General features: G+C 38.7%; 1 long non-coding RNA gene across 1 annotated transcript; it reads right to left on the bottom strand.

The window, feature by feature from the left end:
• Positions 1-605: 605 nt before the first annotated feature.
• On the bottom strand, positions 606-20595 carry LOC107837393 (uncharacterized). The gene is made up of 3 exons (XR_001663404.1): positions 20486-20595; positions 3021-3141; positions 606-690 (listed from the first exon to the last, which is right to left on the bottom strand). It is a non-coding gene; the product is annotated as an uncharacterized LOC107837393 (long non-coding RNA).
• Between the last annotated feature and the right edge of the window lie 112 nt (positions 20596-20707).

Below are 20707 nucleotides of genomic sequence, written 5' to 3'. Positions count from 1 at the left end.
GCTGCATCTGTGTTGCCCTTGCAGAAATGAGGCATTTCTTCTGCGTTTCCACCACTAGGAGTGCTGCAGCTTTGCACAAAAACCAGTCCTCCCAATTCCCCCAGCACTGCTGCTTCTCTCACCGTGAGCCATGAGGAGCAGAGGAGGAAGGGGAGCTGACACCCAATAAAAGCTCACAAGCAGACACCCTCTTAATCATACACTTTATTATGTTTGTGCTTTACAGAAACAATCGGTTCCACATTGAACCAGTTGCGGGGTGATAATATATTGTGAGGGACGGACAGATAATGCAGACAAAGTGATTGCGGATGACAAAACAAATATATGTTCAAGCGAGATCTTAAAAATAAATCACATTTCCAGCACTTTGTGAAACAGCGACTGCAGAGACAAACAGCAGTACACGCTGAGTTTAAAGAACATTTTTCTGAGATTTTTTACCATTTCTTACAACACAAAAATTTCTCAATTCTAACACACATATATATATAGACATTTTATTAAAGTAGTAGGGGGATTTTCTTGATTTCTTTCGCAAGGTTAGTGTAGCAGAAACAAAACAAAGGGAACATTCCATGTGTTGTTGGAGCTCCTCGGTTCTGTTTGTCCTGCTCATGGTGTGGAGGGGTCATGACCTTCGAAGATGCACTCAGACCTGCCATACCACTGGGAGGTCAACTTGAGGGTCTGAAGACAAAAGAAGCAAAGGTATGAAACATATAAAACATCTCAAGAAGCAGATAAAAATCTCAAAATTCAAGTTTATGTTATTTTGTTTCCTTTTAAAAAATATTTTCTTTGCTAAAAAACAAAAAAAGGTCAATCTAAACTATGGAAATTGGATGAGTTGTGCTCTGTGTGGAAACAACACTTTGCTCTACCTTCGATCTCCCAGCTAACTCATTGCAGGGTTGACTTGTTGTCTCATTTGTCTGATTTCTATATGGACGAAGCAGCTCCGTGAGAACATATTTTATAATTCTTTAAATGAAATCAGGCATAGAGCAAACACCACTGCAACAAATCAAGAGATAGTAAAAGAACTGACCAGGACATGGTCTTCTGTAGACGAATGTGTAACTTGTGCTTAATTTTACAGTAAATCTGGCTAGACTCTCTATGGAGAGTATGAGAACCAAAACTGGAAACTTAAAATCACAACATAGCCACTCCACATTTTGTTTCTTTTAATTTTTAGTCAAAATCGCAAATTTAAAGAAAAATAATAATAAAAAAAAAAAGGTTAAACACTTTATGTCATTGTTTTGATTTCCTGGATTGCCCTCTACCTCAAGTTGCCAGTCCAAGATGGCGCCCTTGTGGTTGACCTACTGTCTACCTCTACTTCAGCTTTGGGTCCTATTGTTCTTTTCTTGTGATGTGATTTGTACTGTGATTTTCACTGTAAAGTGCTTCCGTCACCTTCGTTGGTTGCGCTGTATAAATCAACAAATCAAGCAACCATGCAGACACACTCACACCCGAGGGCAATTTAGAGAGACTATTTAATGGTAGTGTGTTCGGATCATCAAAGGAAGCTGACTTACGAAGAGAGAGACTCTCCAGGACTTTTTTTTTTTTCACTGCAAAGCTACCAACTTTTCCACTGTGCAGCCTCACATTAGATCACATTATGCATTTTAGTTTAAAGAATCTCATACAGGTTCTGTTTATTCATTTATTTTCAGTGTCTTTGTATCTGGGAACTGTTTGCAGTGAACCAAAGCAGAAAGATGTTAACATTGCCTGCTTCAGCATTTGTTTATTTCTCTCCAATAATAATAATAATAATAATAATAATAATAATAATAATGGCAACATTTAACATTATCACATATGTGACTTGACCAAAATTTTAAAAAAGTGTGAGGGATGTTCAAGTGTGAGAACTTTAGCGAGGCAAAATATACATGTAAACTGTTCCTTCCCTATCAATCACAAGTTGTGGTCGTCATGTTTGGGGACAGCGCCCATCGCGCCCCCCGCCCCCAATCCTTCCCTGCCTGTGGTCCTGCCACCGTTGTTGAGTGGGTGACCTTTTCTCTCGGCTAATCCACACCAAAAAGCCCTAATTACTGCTGCCGCTCCACCGGCCTCCTCTGACCCAATAATCAATACAGCCAATTGGCTGGCGGATCGCCCCGTCAGGCACCGGAGCTTTACATGCAACTCAGAGTTAAGTCTGCGTGTCTCAACATGCGTGCTTATGCGTACGCGACCTCATGACACAGCGATGGCAATTTCATTATAAGACCTTGCAGGGAGGAAAGGCAGGTAAGGACTGCCTTTCCTTACCTGCCGTTTGGATCGGCCGCTACGGCAACAGAAAAACAAACAAGAGGATGACTAAAAAGTAACCCTACACGCACTTGTATTTACACACATCCCTCCCTCCGCGCTGAATGTTGTGACACCAGTTGACCTTATTGAGCTGCTGTTGTGCAAAGAGTCCCTGATTAGAATATCTTCCCTTTAACCTTTAGTAGAGTGACGCATCTCTGGATAGCAAAGAAATAAAATAGGTGTTTATACTGAGAGATAAAAGCATTCTGTTGACATTTTATTTCACTGAAAGTCCTTATGACTTTTTCATGTAGAGCGCTTCCTGATGATGAGCTGACAGTGTGAGAGGCGTATTCTGCCCAAAGCACTTGTACCTTTATTGCTATACCTCCTACTTTCTATCTCCTGATATTTTTTTTTTTTGCATACCTGTGCATGCCTGAAAAGCCTGAGGATATCTCGGAGCAATAACAGATGCAACATGATATGGAAAAGAAAAGAGGAGTTTAATTTAGACAGCTGCAGAAACAGTCATATACTGTAAAAAAAAAGGAAAAGAAAAGAAAAACAGAAGTAAGCAATCTTTCCCTCTTCCGTTTCCCCTCTTCCCTTCTTTTTCTGTCATTCTCGTCTGCTGACAGTCTTTGATTCTATTAGACAAGTTAATGAAAAGCAACAAAGAAGAGCCGACTGGCAGCCTGCACCTGTCAGAGTGTATGTCTGCGTATGCATACCCGCCAGTGTCTATGTCACGCTGTCTTCTGTCCTCAGGCACGCCAGTCAACACGGTGATGAGACATTAGGAGTGATGAGAAGCTCGTCTGTATGCCTCCGAGGTGGGCTCCGCTCTGCAAACTGGAAAACGGTTATGAATATAAACGTCTTTTTCCCACATGAGGTGGAGAGAGAAAGTTAGGTAAGGCATCGCTTGTGCGGCACAGCAGAATGTGGAAAATGTACATCGTCAACATGTTGTGTCAGGAACAGAGATGGGTAGAATACCCCAAAAATTCTACTCAAGGAAAAATAAAGAGTAGCCATCCAATAAATTATTTTTTTTTAAAATACTCTTACTAGATGGATGGTTCGAGCAGTCTGTCTGGTGCAAATAGACAACGAATGTCATTTTTAAGGCACTTTACAAGATATCTAGAGATAAATCGTATCAGGAGAAATGCAACGCAATCATAAGGACAGATTCAAATTCAATTGCATTGCATATATCCCAGTTTGATCCTACTTATAATGCAATGCAACCAGCTTCAGTTCAGAAACCAATCCCAGTAGCATTGGGTCAGGGCTACTTTCTATAGGGAAAGCGTAACCTCCCATGCAGAATTACTGGCAGTCGAAGCCTGGTTTGTCTGGGAGTGAAACACAACTTAAAACAGAAGTGCTGAACTGTTACATCCTTTTATAGAAGTGGGCTAACATCGCCAAGTCGACAGTGCTCATGAGATAATTTTTTTTTTTTTGAAAAAATAAATAAATAAATAAATAAATAAATAAATAAATAAAAATCCAGATTTCATAATTACAAGATAAGGTGCCTATTTATTTTTTCTTGGGTGAATGAAATGCACTTCCATTGAATAGAGACAGTTTATGACACAATGGGAATATATAGGAATCGCTGAAGAGATGAATTACACAGATCTTGACCCATGACATTACTGGGAGTTTGTTAGCTATTCAAACTGAACGAGTCGGGGTGTGAGCACCTGGGTACTTGAATGCATCTATAGATTTTACTGAAAGAGTTTGTTTTATTCATGTCTATTCCTCTAAACATGTATAAAAAAAGTGTCCCATTTTGAATCTACTGCCTCCACGCTCAACTGTGCTAAACTGAGCCAAAACCTTCTGATTTCTGTTCAGCGAGTGCATTGATTTGCTTTTCTTTCAGGAAAACCTTTTCAATGGACTCGTGTCATTAGCATTAGCAATTAGCATTGAGAACTATGCACATTTTAACTGTTTTCTTTCCTAAAGATACTGTTACATTAGAAGAAACTTTCGAATATTATTCAGTTTTCACTTTGAAACAGGCTGTATTAATCATGCTGTCCATGTAAAGAAGTAATAGGCACATTTTGCCCATCCATCAGCAGAGGTTGATAAGGTGACACCATTACTGAGATCTGCGGTCAGCTGTGAATTATCTATCAGCTCTGGTCACCACCCTGTTCAGAGAGAACCAATAACTCCTTGGTGCAGACTCTTATGACATCTTATTTTTTGCTTTGAATAAAGCATGTTGACTTGGAAACATAGATTTGCTGATATGTTGTGTTTTTTTATGTTGAAATTGTTTTTAACCTTAAATAGTTATTGATGTGAGAATTATTTTCTTATTTGGAAGTTCTTGGTTAAATTAAAAAAATATATATTCATGTTAAAGCGTCAATAATTGAAAAGCTGTATTTGCTTTAGATTTTTCCCCCCTTCCTTCTACTCCTTTTATTTTGCTCGTAATCATATGTGACATGCTCATTTTGAACTATAAATGAAATTAAAAAAATAAATAATTAAAATATTTAATTCACATGTAAAAAATGCTATTAGCTTCCCATCACTTAGGTTTTTTTTATTTATTTTTTTACATTTTTGCAATCTTACTGCAATGTCACATCTTTCCAACATAGTTAGAGGAATTATGACTAGCAGTAACTGCAACTAATCTCAACTGAAAACAATCAAAAACTATTTCTCTAACAAAATGCAATCAACCAAATCTAAAAACAGAATAAATATGTAAGGGGGAAATCCCTTTTCACATCACTAAATCACTAAACCACTAAATTCTTTGTAATTAATACACAGTTAATTATAAAGAAATAGCTTGAGTTGAAAACAAACCATTCCTTTAAATTTTCATTCTTACGTTCAGGCATTATGAAGGATTGGCTACATGTTTGTCTGGCCACGACCTCTGCTCCTGCATTCGCCAGTTTCTACATGTGTGCTTTTCCGTGAGTGTATGACGGTGAAGTGAAGCCTAATTCCACTCCCACAGAGAGCTCTCCTGCTCAGCCCGGCCTGCTGAGTGAAACCCTGTGGTAATGTTTAGCTTTTGGGGTGAAAAAGAGGGTGAGTGGAGAAAGGACAGGGGGAAGGATGAGGGGATGACAGGGCTGGTGAAGAGCGTTAGCGAAGGAGAGTGAAGAGCACTGCAGCTGAAGCGAGGGAGGGTTTGGGTCATAGAGGAGTGACAGGGAGAGCGAGGGAAGGAAGGATGAAAGGTCCAATCGGGATGGAACACAGGAGGCTTCCCGCCTCGGCTTGTCAGTCAGTCGTCTCTCACTGACACCTGAACCTCCGCTGACCGGGTCGTGACTACCTCTCTGGCACAGGAGGTATCATTGGGGGGGGATGACCCTTGACCTCCTCAAGTCCTCACTTTGCCGTCTGAAGCATCTCTTTACTCCCTTCCCTGCTTTCATTTCTTTAAAGGTTTTTCACCTCCAACCCTACCTGCAGTTTGGCTAAGCAGTCGCTGGAGCTTTACAGATTTATTAACTCTTCCTAAAGTTTAGGGTTCGCACCTCAGCCTCCTCGCAACAGTAGTTATACCCATTCAGCCAGGCTACAACCACAAACAGATGCGTTCCAGAGAGATTCTGTGTCATAAACTAACAGAAAATACAACTTGGTTATGAAGTAGAATAAAAATAATGCTTTGTTTTCCACACAAAAATTCAGAAATTGCATATTATTCAGCCCCCATTTATCTGTCACCCCTAAAGAAAATCCAGCTACTCCAACTAATGGCAATCATGAGTTACCAAATAATAAGTAAAAAGAATCATCCGGATGTTATGTAAAGCCATAAGAGTTTGTTAGAGCATATTAGTGAGCAAGCAGCATCTTGAAGACCAAGTGTGGAGAAGTTTGAAGCAGGATTAGATTTTAAAATAATATTACAAGCTTTAAGCACGAGCGTTGGTCAACACATCATCTAAAAATGAAAATATGGGTACGAAGGAGAGTATGAACTGCAGGAACAGCTAAGAGACCCATGGTGACTCCAAAGATACACAGCTTTGTTGGGAGAAACGTTCAGGTGGACAACTATTAGTTCTGAACTCCAGAAACCAGAAAACTGACCATGTGGATTTTGTTCTATCTGATAAAATCTCAATAAAAACACACTGATGTATTTTATTCATAAATGTACGGATATGTTGATGTGTCCCAATAAAATAAATTGATGTTTCTGGTCATAATGTGACAGATTTGAAATGTTCAAGAGGTATGTATACACTTTTGACAGCTCAGTTTAGCACCTGCTTCAGTTTTTTATTGAAGTCTATCTTAAGGTCCACTGGCATTATTTGTCTTTGCGTGTGAGGCCTTTCTATGAATGGCCAAATTTGATTACTTCAGCATGCATTTTCTCATGCATGTGCTCAATCAGTATAATAATTAGATAATGAACCGCCAGTCTTTGTGTAATGTGGTGTTTAGATCTCTTCAACTGGAGTCAGCTGACGAGGTCTAGACCGTGGTCAAAGGAGGACTTTGGTGTACAAATAAGGAAATCCGTGCGGTGAATTAATAGGATCTGACCCAAACCGATAAGCTGACATATGACTACGCCATAAATAAACAGATACACATATTCAGCCATGCTTATGTATCCCTGGAGAGCAAGCTCTAATCCTGGGTTTACACTGTTAGCACAACACAGATAATCCTCCTAAACAGGGTGTTTATCTATAGAAAATTGCAACCTCTGAAACCTCAACACACACTTGTGACCTGAGGGGGCAAGAGCAGCAAGACGGTGACAATACAAAAGAAAATGTTTGCGTGGGCTGCAAAGAAAGGTGAACAAAGAGAGATCAGAGGAAGGAAAAGGGAAGTACAAAACGACAAAGGAAGGATGCATCAGAGGAAGCGCAGATGAAAGAAAGCTCTGTGCTGTCAGGTACGCAGATGAGGGCAAGACGGCATCAGCGCACACATAAAGCATGCAGACTGTGATTAGAGACAGAAAACAAAGGCGGCAGGGAGCGTCTGATAACAGAAGGAGCAGATAAAATTAGAGATGGAGACTTCCAGTGGTCACATACATAATATGCTGGAGGTCATCCATTTTTAAAATAAGCACAAATTATATTCGAAGCTGTCCCTGTAGAACCTCCGAGTGTTTTATTAATTGGCCCATAGGGATAGTTTTATCTACCAAATTCTCATTAGTTTCCCCAACAAATACACAATAAACCATCATCAGTTCTTATTTTTTATTTTTTTGTCATCCTGTCATTGTGCTTTAATTTTCTTAATCTAACGCTGATCAAAGCTGCCAAGAAGGTTTTTAAAGAAACTACCTGATTTTGTCTAATTTTCACTAACCGGAGTAAGCGGACCATGAAAACAGGTGGCACCTATTACAAAGCGCACTGGAGAAACCCCCCCCCCAGCTGATTCTGGTTTGAGCGTACCTGGGTTGAGCACATAACCAAAGGCATAAGGCTGGTGGGTGAGCAACTCTTTTTCAACAAAAATATTCGAATATTTAAGTTACCAGTGGTTCAACCTGGTGAACCTTAATCTGCAGCTATACTTTCTTGGCCTGTGCATACTCTGCATAAACAGAGAGTTTTGATCTCTCTCCCAGGGTTGCAAAAACAAAATTGCATCATCCTGTTCTTGTTTTGTTATTCATCATGGGTGTTCTCCAGTGGGAGAGCACTGAAACACTCTGCTCCAGAAAAAAAACAAAGCAACTACCTTCTAAACTTTCTCTAGGATCTTATTAAAGGGACTTTCAAAACATATAGTTATACGTCACACCATTATTATGCAAAGTCCCTTTAGAAACCCTAACTTTGTAAAATTATGCGGTACCTTAGAACGTAACTGTAAAGCCTAAAGTGTACGTGTGTGTGTGTGTGTGTGTGTGTGTGTGGGTGTGCGTGTGTGTGTGTGTGTGTGTGTGTGTGTGTGTGCGCGTTTGTTTGTAATACCTTGTGGGGACGATTTTCCTGACATATACTACGTTGTGGGGACCAATTGCTCCTTGTGAGGACCGGAGCCTGGTCCCCACGAAGGGAAACCCTGTTTTTGGGTCAGGGGTCAGAGTTAGGGCTAAGGTATGAATTGAGTTTTGGTTAGGGTTAGGGTTAGAAAAAGGGTAAAGGTAAGGTTTAGACTGTAGAAATGAATGGAAGTCAATGGAAAGTCCCCACAAAGATAGCAACACAAACATGTGTGTTTGTGTGTGTGTGTTTGTGTGTGTGCAGATGTGCATTCTACGCTTGCATCATAGTGTACATTAGCCATTAGGCTTTTAGTTTGACAAAAAGGACAAGGCATGGACCTGCTCTGCAGGACATGTAAGCTAGAGTTACATCACTTGTGATTTAGTGAAATATAGACAACAAAGTGAACATGGCCATCAAGGGAGGATAAGGTCATTTTAAACATACTCTTGATTGAACAAATCAACCGGATTGTATAGTTTGCAACCACTGAGCCTACAACTGATAGCTAAAATATCACTTTTGTCTACCAGATCTGTCTGACTAACAGGACTTTCTCTTCTCATTAAGAAGAAACGCTCTACTGCTTTGGCCCAAGCAACGGCACCATAGAGAGTGCTCCATTGAGAAAACTGTGACAATGTAAACAGCTGTCTGATTCAAAAGTAATGAGGTGTACAAATGCCAAACATTGTTCATTCAAATTTCTAGGAAAGTTTGGATTATTTTTTTTTTTTTTTTGCAGCGGGTGGAAATTTACCCATGACTGATAGTTGTTTTGAATGATTCTTAGTTCAACTCGACCGAAACTACTTTTCCACGAGCCTCCAAGCTAAGATTGCTTGGACAGCTGCTGGGAGACTATTTAATATTCTCAAATTTTTTCAATAACCTGATTTAAAAAAAAAAACAAAAAAAAAAACACAATCACTTTAAGAGTTTCCAGTTGTGTGAAGAAGCATGTTGCAAAAGGGTGGCAGAGTTTTGCCAATATATTTTTCACTGCGCAGATGTACGTCTTTGCCGTTTTGTCACACTTGAATGTTTCAGATCATTAAAACAAATTCTAATATAAGACAAAGATAACCTGAGTAAATACAAGGTGCTGTTTTAAATGGTAGCTTCACTTTCTAAGCGAAAAATGCCCTTCAAGCCTTTTATTTCAAAACGTAAAATACCTTAGATTTCGGATTTTGCAAGTTTTGCACGTTCTTTTACACGGAAATACTTTATATCTACCTCAAGCATAACTGGAATGAGTATTTATGTAAACCCATCTGCTATGAAAAGATGGCCCATAGCCCATAAAATCCAACTTTATGATTTTCTCTATCATTAAATCTTCATTGTCTTACTGCTATGCTGCAGGCTCTAGCTTCACATTTTATGACCCTGAACTGCAAGATAAATGGACAGACTAAAACTTATTGAAATTCCTTTTAAATCAAAGCTGATGTAATGTCTATTGTTTCAATTTTAAGTCTCTGGTGTGTGTGTTTTTTTTTTGTTTTTTTCTTATTTCTGTTGCTGTTTGATGTTCAGTTTGAACTCTTGGTCTTCGCTAACTGCTGAATTTTTCCACCCCCACAGACTGTTAATGATGCTGGAAATGCAAAATACATTGCTTCCAGTCTGCTAGTGAATATATCCTGAAGATACCACAAACACAAGACATAATGGGAACTGTTTCATCACCTGGGGACGGGTTTGAATTTATAATGTATGCTGTCAGAGGTAGATGTCACAAAAGTTATCATTTCCATAAAAGATAAGTAGCTTAATGCTGTAACACAAGCCATTCCTGATGGGAGACCACACTCTTAGTCACTCATCATTCTTTCATGCTTCAGCTAAACTGCCGGATGAAAATAATCAGTCTTAAACCGGAGCTGCTTTTTTTTTTTTTTTTTTTTTTTTTTTTTTTTTTTCCAAGCATCTCTCAGTATGCAAAAGATTTTTGCTTCATAAGCTGGAAAATTGTAAGATTTGGCAGAACACACTCGGCTTCCTGGGATAATTCTAAATTAATACAATTCACTTTAAAGAGGAGAATTCATTTATTTTAGCAGACACGGGACATTGCTTTATACTAAAAAAAAATAAAAAAAAATCACTTCAGCAGATCTCTCAATAGGTGTCAGTACAGGTAGGGTTGTCCTAATCAGAATTTTTCATCATTTTTTTCCGACAGAATCACACTCACTCGTACTCATTAATGATTTTCTGGAAGCTTCAGAATCCATTTTAACAAAAAGCTAAATTAAGTCACAACAAATTAAGTCTCATAAACTTACTTGATGCTTTAATACAATGATAACGTGACCGCTAACCCCCAAACTATTGATAGGTTTAAAATAATCCTTTCATTCCACCAATACCCCAGTTCATAGTATGTGTGAAACTGAACACTTTTAGTGGCGCTGGCTGGGTGGGTCAGGTGGTGGAGCATGTGCATCATGCTCAGAGGCTAGTCTCGACACAGATGTCCTGGGTTCAATTCCCAGTCTTGGGCCATTTGCTGCATGTCTTCCTGTCTGATCACTGTTCAGTAAAAACCACTGGAGCCTAACAATCTTTTTTATTTTTTAAAAGGGAATATAACTCATATCAAATAGCAACTTCCGCTGGGTTTCACAATGGAATTTGAACGTAAGTAAATTTGGGTTGATTCCCAGATCAAAGTTCTGAATGCTGCCCAGTCGAGACGGGTGGCACAATAGAAATCCAAATAGTTTCAGCCGTTTGACTTCTTGACAGCAGACTGCGCAAAAGCAACACTGAAACTGCACCCCACAGTCATGCATACACAAATACACTTCAATAGCTAAATGCCATTCCAGTATCTAAAACTGTCTGCTGGAATATTGCTCTGACTTGCTTTAACTCACCTTTTGGGGGAGGTTAGGCAGCCGCACTGGGTGTGTGGGGAGGGGGAGGGTGTATCTGCAAAAAAGCGACGAGCTTTAGCATGCATGTCAGGGCCAGGGAATGCTTTCTGAGCCAAATGCCAGTCTATAGATCGCTGAGGGGACTAAAGATCACATCATCGTCCAGCCGGGCGTAGGTGACACCGGACAGCGGACGAGAGAGAGGTTGGACCGAATGATCCCTGCCAGGGTGAGGCATTATAGACAGCCGCTGTCATTACAGGCCAAACATGCACTAGTTTGAGAGCACAAATGTAAACACACCCACGGGGTAACACACACACACACACACACACACACACACACACACACACAGACACGAGCTGTGACAACGGCGATATAGACAAGGGCTGTCATTAGAGGAGCCTCTGTGGAGCGCAAATGATAACGAGTGGAGGGGGAGGATGAGCAAAAGGGGATGCAAAGAAGGGTGACTTGCCAGCTGTCTGCTGGGAGAGCCGGTGGTGTTGGAGAGGTCATCTCACTGTAAGAGCCCTTAAACAGGTGACCCAATAAAACCACATTCCCTCTTTGTGGGTCAACTGTCTCTGAGAGAACTGCCTCCCTTAAACAGAATCAAAGGACTTTTTTTTGTGTACACAACACGTAACTCTAATGTGAAGTGATTTTTACGAACACTATTTAGAAAGATCATATATCAAAACTCCAAATGAGTCTTCACGAGAACAGATGGTTAAACATGCAGACGGGAAGCTACTTTGATAATGAAAGACTGAACAGGAGTAATTTAAGAGAACACTTTGATTCTTTTTTTTTTATCCATGGTTATGTGAAATAATTCAGTTGCCTGTATTTTTTTTAACCTAAGTAATCAAATAATACTGCAAGAAAATACAGAAATTTTCATACCAGCTAGGTATTTGGATTAGGTATCCTATCATGGTTTCATGCCACCAATGCACCTATGTGCTGAATTTGTAACATTAGATACCATTTAAGTGATTGGAAGACCTGAATTAAATTATTTGGATGGAGGAGCAAATGCTCTTTCAGTGCATCATATTCTGATAAGCTACACTATAAAAGGTTACAGATTTTTGCAGAACAGCTGCAGAAGGAGGCACTCTTCCATGATTATGTTCATGTACAAACTGCCACCAGTAAAGAGGGAGTGTTCTCTGAAAGTTAAAGTTCTTTGGATTGCTCACCTTTTTTTCCCACAGTGAGACACTGATGTTCAAATAAAGTTGTGAAAAGTGCATTAAATAATAAGCCAAAGTTGACATCAAATTATTCAGTGTTTTCAAAAGTAGTGAGAATAATAAGGACTTGAAAAATTTAATCTCAGCTCAATTCCTTTGACATATATTCTCATTAATACGACACAAATCCCTCTGCATAAAGCTCAAGATAAACAAGCAGCCATCCAAATACAGTAAATCATACACTGTAACTTCAGGTCAATTTGTCGGGCTAAGCTCCATGTTTTGAGTGCTGCAGATTTGGATCTAAACCGCTCTTTGCCCTAAGGGGACAGAGAGCACATCAGTGCATAGTTTCACTCCAGCTCTCTGACTCCCACTGTGTAATGTGCTGCAGGCTCTGTACAAACCAGAGGCTTTGAGTTACAATATGCTAAACATCTGTCACTAAAACATCTCTTTCATTTTCCACTCTACAACAAGCAGCTGTTTTTACACTGCAGCAAGGCGGTCTGCCTCATAATGTTTAAACCGCAAAAAAACACAAATTTTACTTCACGCTACATCTTAAAATATCATCCGGCAAGTGCCGGGTTTTTGGGTGATGTTACTCAAGATGTCTAAATCCTCGATGGGATCCGATCTGCTTTCACGTGTCTGAAACCATCAAACAGACCTGAGCACTCCGGCTTGTCAGCTAACACACAAATTGCTCCCTAATCCCTGCAGATTTTGTTTCCAACGCTCCTCCTGTCACAGCACACGTGAGCGTCATTTCTCTTCTTATGAGAGTTACTGGCAGGTGGTTCTCAGGTAATAATGGTGTCAGGCGAGATCAAATGCCACAGAACAATGGTCGCTGGTCCCCGCGAGCAGAATCCACAGCTCGCATCGTCTGCAAACTCCACCCGACACGAAGGCGTTTGACTCAAAGTGCTGAAACCTGTCTTGTGCCCTCAAGCCGTGTAGGTGTATATCTGTGTGTGAAAGTGGTTACTGTGGCTGTTTCTCTCTGTGATGTGCCAGCAACAATCTCCTTGGGGCTGTTTTAATATGTACTGTTTAACCTGTCCTTCTACTGACGGGCTCAGGTCTTTGATATCAACAGCCTGGTCCAGGCTCCATTTCCTAATTGGCAACGACTGGTGACTTTGTGGCTTAGGCTTTCGGATTACGTTTTTACTCTCCATCTTAACCCCATCTGTTTTGTCCAGTTAGAAAATTACAGCACGGTTATCAAAAGCCAAAGCTAAATAAAATATCATAAGATGCAAAAGCAGTGAGCAGCATCACCATCAAACACCAGACTGAGGCGGTTGGTCACTGACCCTAAATATACAGAGTTACCATGGAATCGTTACTTTCATGGTTCTCAAATGGCTGGTGGTAATTGGCCTGCTATTAGTGGTACTCAGGAAATGCTTTGGTATTATTTGCAAAGTGAATTTGATCACATTAGCTGTAATGTGGGTCTTAGGACCACCAACAGCTGAAATAATAACCTGTTCAGGCAGTTTTAGCTAGGGTTTGTAAGAAACTTTCAAAAAGAAGTGTAGAGAAAACATTTTGGACAAGTCCTACTATGAACTGAATTGGACAACAGTAGAACAAGGATCTAAGGATTTTTATTCGTAGCATGCATGTACTCATCATATCATATTATTATTTACTACTTTTGTTAAAAAGTATGTAAAACAATACATTTTTACATATTTATTGTAAAAAAATATGTAATTTTTTTTTACAATTTTTACATTGATTAATTATGGCTGTAAAAGCCTTCAGTTGTGGCTTTTGCAGGAAATTGCCAAAATCGATTCTTTGTCACTTTTTCAGTTAATACCATGGATATTCGTACACCTGGCATTCCTTTGTTGTAAACGTTCAATTTCACCAATCGTTTCTTCTGACTGCAAGTTATGTGAATGCTTTGGTGTAGTCCAATCACAGTCCCAACTTAAACATGGGGATCTGAAGGCAGCTAAAAATTGGGAAGATAGCCAGAATGCCATCCAGACTCAAATCCTTGGAGCTTATCACTAAAGATAAATGCTTAAAATACCAGTGAAGACATGCCGAAGGTCGGTGAGCAAATGCAAGAATTGTGTTACTTTAATGGTTCTAAAGATTGTCCTATTGGTTATTGAGTTTGTTTCTTTACGATTTGTTTTCATAATAATAATACAGAGTATAAAGGAAAGTCTGATTCATTATGTTGGAACACTGGTGCCCTCTCATCACAGAAAATTCATGCTATATCCAGGTTCTTAATCAGTTTCTTGAAATAAAAGCATGTTTAAATATAGCTACATATCGTATCCTATGATGTGACACTAACAGCACGGATAATGCAATACTCACTTCTCGTTGCTCAAAATGATTAGCCTCGTAATATATAATCTAATTATTGTATCATTATTCACATTCCATTGGTGTTTGCCCTTTTATTTTTGTTCAATGAATGAAAGCTTCATAGCGTTGGTAATAAAATTTTATTACCTGATTATTACCCCTTAGCTGTTAAACTATTGGGGTGGTTTAGAATTTATCGAATAAATAGTAGATTCGGTAGAATTTATGTCTTGTGTACAAGGAAAAAAATTATTTTTGTTTTCTTAAGTTTTACCACTTTTGCTTTAGTTGTTGGTCGCCAAGACTTCTTTAAATACAAAGCACAAATCGCTACCAGGTCATTACTATTAGTACATATATCTTAAAGTTGGTTGGTCAAATAATGCCGCTTTGCTTAAAATTTTATCTTTCTCCATAACTCAGAACAAAATTTAAATCACGTTCGTTTGGATGTGTCCGTAAGACAAAGTTCGACAATTTACACACTAAGGTTTCTGATTCAATTTTGAAAGTTCCTACATTTTTCTTGGAATAGGATTTCATTCCCAGGAAATGTGGCTACTCAAATTACCACATTTTCATCAGATCTTTTACTTTTTACGTGCATGCAGCTGCTGTTCTTCCTCTGGAATGCTGCACCAACATGTTAGTACAGAGGTTGAAGAGTGACACGTCAAACACTGGGCAAACCAGTATCTTCCAAAAATGCAGTTGGGGTTCTGGGCAGAGTTTACTGCACCCTTTATGAGCATGAATGTGGTCATAATTTTGAACTTTCAATGAGTTATTAAAAAAAAAAAAATCTTTTTTTTTTAAGTGGGGAATTGATTTTACAGAATATCATAATTTAAATAGTAAGTTGCAAATTGACAGTACTCTTTAATTTATTTATTATTTTATATGTTAATATATTTCTGGCATAATTCTCGTTAGATATTTTACCACCCATCTTTACATGAATCATTGTCCAAAAGTTGATTTACATAATCTTTCAAATGTACTCCATACAGTTTCAACAGGGTTGAGATTTTATATGTGGTTAGATCGCTGTTGTTTAGAAATTCTTGTCTAAGTTCCTCTGACACAAACTCTCACCCTGAAATTTACATCTGCTCACATAGACAAGTCAGATGTCTTCTGGTGAAAGGTGTTATGCTCAGATAAGACAAACTTCCCATCAGAGGCAGTCATTTTGGCTTGTTGGCTGATCTATTCAAGAGGCGAGCTGAAAGAATGCTGTACATAATTTTTAAACATGATGGTGGCAGCATCCAGAGGGAAAGCTGTATCGCATGGAGTGGATGGAATATCATTACCTCAAATCAAGTGCTGAATAGGTCAAACTTGGACACGGTGCTCCAAACGTATGTCAAGTGTACATCGGAACTTGTTTTGGGATGAGCAAAGCACCAAATGACCTCAACACTAACAAATATCCGGGGACTATGCCTAAAAGTCAGGTTGGTGCAAGGAAACAACTCACTTTTTAAATGAACCTTACCAAGAGATCTAATGTTCAGCCAGAATCATCAAGTGGTCCAAAGACAGTCATCCAAATGTTAGTGGAGATGTACATGGATAAGCTATTATTGATAGGAGACAAACTATTATGAATTCTGAGTTGTATTGTTGAATTTGTACATGAATGAAATGCAGATTTTTTTGTTGTTTGTTTGTTCTTTGAGTTAGCGACTCATTACAGTCCCAAAATTAGCATGCTGTGTGACTATGATATATGGGTCTGACTGTTTTAAGAACAAAACAACCATAAGAGCAAAAGGTGCGAAATGATAGAGACGGAATTACCAACACACATTCCTGATCAAAAATATATATTGTGACACTAACCTTACATGACGAATCTTTAGTTTGCTGTAGTTATTTTTCTGTCCCACAGGTCACTTTTATTACTGAAAGTTTTACTTACTAGCTACTGCTAGGACGTTGCTCAGTGGCTCTTTCTGCTCAGACTACACTATGCGAGTAGTTACCTGAATGCGTGTGCCAGTGTACATCTGTCTGTCTCTCAGGTGTTGGTACTCACATTAGTTAGAAAAAATATCAACAAAGGATTCTTGGAAACTGGGGAGGCCTACACAAAGAGCATCCAGGCTCCTTTCAGTGTCACTCGATCTCTTGTGTGTTTGGACGTGTATGTATGGCTAGATAAGTGTGTGTGCGCGTGTAGTTGGGGGGTGGAGGGGTTCTTTCTTTAGGGTTTGAGGGCGCCTCATTGGCTCCAACACCAGGGTCAACTGGAGGTCAGGACATGTGTGATGGATGGACCCTGTGTCTGTAGACCACTATCCAGCCTACATGCTCTTAGTCTTGGCTCCTCCTGTGGGCCTCTAACCCATCAAAGTCCCCTGGCTGTGCTCTCCTGTTTTCACATTTCTCTGTGTGCCTCCGTTTGGCACCCCGAGTCGGAGTGCCTCACTGAGCCGAGCGGAGCGCAGCACAAAGAAAACCGCAGACAACTCCTGGAGGTGAGTGCTGATGTCAAGATGCGGACTTTCTGCTTTTCCTCCATCCACTCAACCACATCCCTCTTCCCTTCTTCTCTGTCTGCCATTTTAGCCGGCATGCTTATCCTGCCATAGTAGCACACAGCAACTGATTTCATGATGTCATCTCCCTCTCTCTCCCCCTCCCCCCATCACTCTGTCAATCCATCCATTTGCCTCTGTCGCACATCTGTCGATGGAGGAATTCATTTTGTCTGCCAATCACGCCAAGGGAGTGGTCAGTTTGAGCAGATGTGCCAATACCTGGACCAGCATGATGAGTGGCTTCTGTCTGTCCACATCACTGCCTCGCTGGGTTCCCACCTCTCTCTGTTTGAACTGAGCAGTCAGTAAAAGACTCAGAAAGGGATTTCTGAGAGAAGAAAGTGTTTGACCCTTAGACTCTTTTTACAGAGCTGTATATGTGCGGAAAATAAACCTTATTTGCAAACCGAGTTCTAACCTGTACGCGGAACCACAAAATTTTTTCTTGCTGCTTATTTACCACGCAATATTTCAGACTGACAATGAAGAAATGGGACTATTTCTCTTCAACTATTATATAAATGTAATTGGCATAGAGGTAAGATTAGATTCATGTGAAAAATTCAATCCAAATCCAAATTTTAAGACAGAACATATGGGGTTCATGGTCTTACTTTGTCAGTCTTCTGTATAATTAGTACAGTACATACAGACACAGAATTACAGAAAAAATAATAATAAAACCTGGGATTCCAAGCTTGAAACATCTGATTCCACAAAATAAGAAAGCCCTTTGACATTTTTTTTCTACAACATTCACTGTATGTGTGTGGACATAAAAGTCATCATCCTCTTCTACTTGCATCTGTTTCTACTACTTCATCGAAAAAATATTTTGCACATGGTACTGCCTGCCTTAGTGTGTGGGCTCTGGTTTAAATAGCTGTTTGCTCAGGTCCTTTTTCATTAATGGCTCTTTCCATGTCATACGTTTGAAGGAAGAGACAAATCCAATTATTATAATGTGTCCAGTTTTTAATGAGACTTTTTATTTAACTTCAATCTAAAAGGAAGCTTGATGTCATTCTTGTGAAGAAGGTGCCCTTTTTTTGGTCCATAGCTAAACTGAGAAACGTTTTGCTTGGACACTTTTAAAGCAAATACAATTACTTCCATATTTCTGGAACATACAAGGAAATGCAAATAAAAGTAAAACTTTGTTTTTACAACAGGTTAATTACTGCTAAATAGATACATTACATAGATAGATAGATAGATAGATAGATAGATAGATAGATAGATAGATAGATAGATAGATAGATAGATAGATAGATAGATATTTTAACATTTTTTAAAATAAGATTATGAATTATTCGATTGGAAGAATATACTTTAACATTTGTAAAATAAAACTATGAATGCATATAAAAATAAGTATCTCTTTCAGAAGCAGTTATCATTAATCTATCGATTGATACAATAATCCGATGTTAATATGCTGACTGGAAGAATATTCATGAGCGGCTTTGTCGGAAAATATACTTCATTGCAAAAAATTAAATAAAATGTAATATTATTATTATTATTATTATTATTATTATTATTATTATTATTATTATTATTATTATTTCGGGGTGTTTCCTAACTCAAATTCCTGAAACCCGACGAGCCTAAACTTTGCCAGATCGTGTGAAACTTAATATTTCGTATTCCATCGTAATGCTTTAAACATTTACTGCTCTGTACCAGCGTCTAAATGGTTTGAGTTAAGCATCTGTCATCGTCCATATGTTTATCTCTGGGCCTTAATAGAAACCATCAGGATCGTCGGGAAGTCCTCTCCCGTGACGCCTTTCCTTTTTCTGTCATTTGTATTGGTTTGCTAATTATTTTTACTTCGGAGATTCGTTTAAAACCGGCCCGTCCAAGCCAGGTTTGTTTACCCTGTGCGGGGTGTATAAACTCTAGTTTGGGTTTGAGGGGGTTAGGATGGTGCTGTGACAACAAACTGAAGCCGTGACCGAGGATTGACCCTGAATGCACGGCCTTTTCATTTGAGAATCAGCTGGGTTTCACTCTGAGGGGATCCTGTAGCGCACACCAGCTGCAGGGGGGGACATAAGAGTGGCTGCAACTCATAAAGCAGGGTGCGCAAGGTCCCATAGAGGGAATGGAGATTGTTAAAAATCACACTAGAGTCTTTTTCCATTTCATTTATACCAGACAAAGTTGCACATCTGCCGTGAAACTGACCCGTAATTACATCTTGTTGCATTTAAGTGGTGTAATATGGTGTCATTTAAATTAACTTAAATTGAATTTAGGATAAATTGGTGTACTACTACTACTACTAGTAATAATAATAATAATAATAATAATAATAATAATAATAATAATAATAATAATAATTTGACCTACTTAAATATTCCTGTTTAAAATTGTAAATATGTCATTTTCGATAAATATTAGCAAATTTGTATATTTACGGGACCTTTACTACTACTACTACTACTACTACTACTACTACTACTACTAATAATAATAATAATAATAATAATAATAATAATAATAATAATAATAATAATAATTTGACCTACTTAAATATTCCTGTTTAAAATTGTAAATATGTCATTTTCGATAAATATTAGCAAATTTGTATATTTACGGGACCTTTACAACGAATTCAATTAAATAATTTTCAAAAACGTCACATTTTTAAACGGCAAAAAAAAAGATAGACTGAATCGATGAATTTGGTTATGAGTATAATAGCTTTTTTAAACAAACCTCAATTAGTAATTGCTTAATTTCTTCTTCATAGTATTTATTAAAATATTTATTTTGAAATCTGAAATTGTGCTCAGATTTAGCCACGAGCTGCATAGATCTAATAGTTTGCGTCTATGCATGTATAACTCTTTCAGGGTAATACTATGTTTAAAAATTGCATATTTGGTTTCTTTTGAGAAACAGAACAGACAGTAAACCCGCTGTATGTTGCACGTTCTCAGTTAATCGCAGTATTCAAAGAGGCCTTGCAAACAAAACGGACTCTCACCTTGAGCAACAAGTGTGTGTACACTAAACTATTTATATAAAACAAATAAAAATAAGGGCGTCTGTAGTTATCAAATAACCTTGCCATCGTCCAAAACGACACACGTTATTCCCAATATAATAAACGCGCTCTGACATAACTAGGCGTGCGTTTGATCAATTAAAAGCGCAAAAAAAAGAAAGAAAAAAAAGAAAAAAAGAGCGGCTTAATTTACTCGACTTACCCATGTGTGGAGTTGAATTGGACTGAGGCTGCCTGTGCCAGAGACTCTCTGCAGCTCAAATACAGCCGCTTCTGCAGGTGGATCCAAGGTAAAGGTGAACTGCGCTCATTAATCACGCTTCTTTCATGGGCTTTGTGTCCTTTTAAGGCAAAATGGACACGCATCCTGCACACCAGGAATTAAAACAACAACACAAAGCCGCGAAGTTGTTCTTTTTCACAG

The sequence above is a fragment of the Poecilia formosa genome, unplaced genomic scaffold, assembly GCF_000485575.1.
Source record: "Poecilia formosa unplaced genomic scaffold, Poecilia_formosa-5.1.2 Scaffold139, whole genome shotgun sequence".
Classification (NCBI taxonomy): Eukaryota; Metazoa; Chordata; class Actinopteri; order Cyprinodontiformes; family Poeciliidae; genus Poecilia; species Poecilia formosa.
The sequence above is the reverse complement of the archived record's forward strand: the minus strand, read 5'-3'. Positions and strand labels throughout refer to the sequence as shown.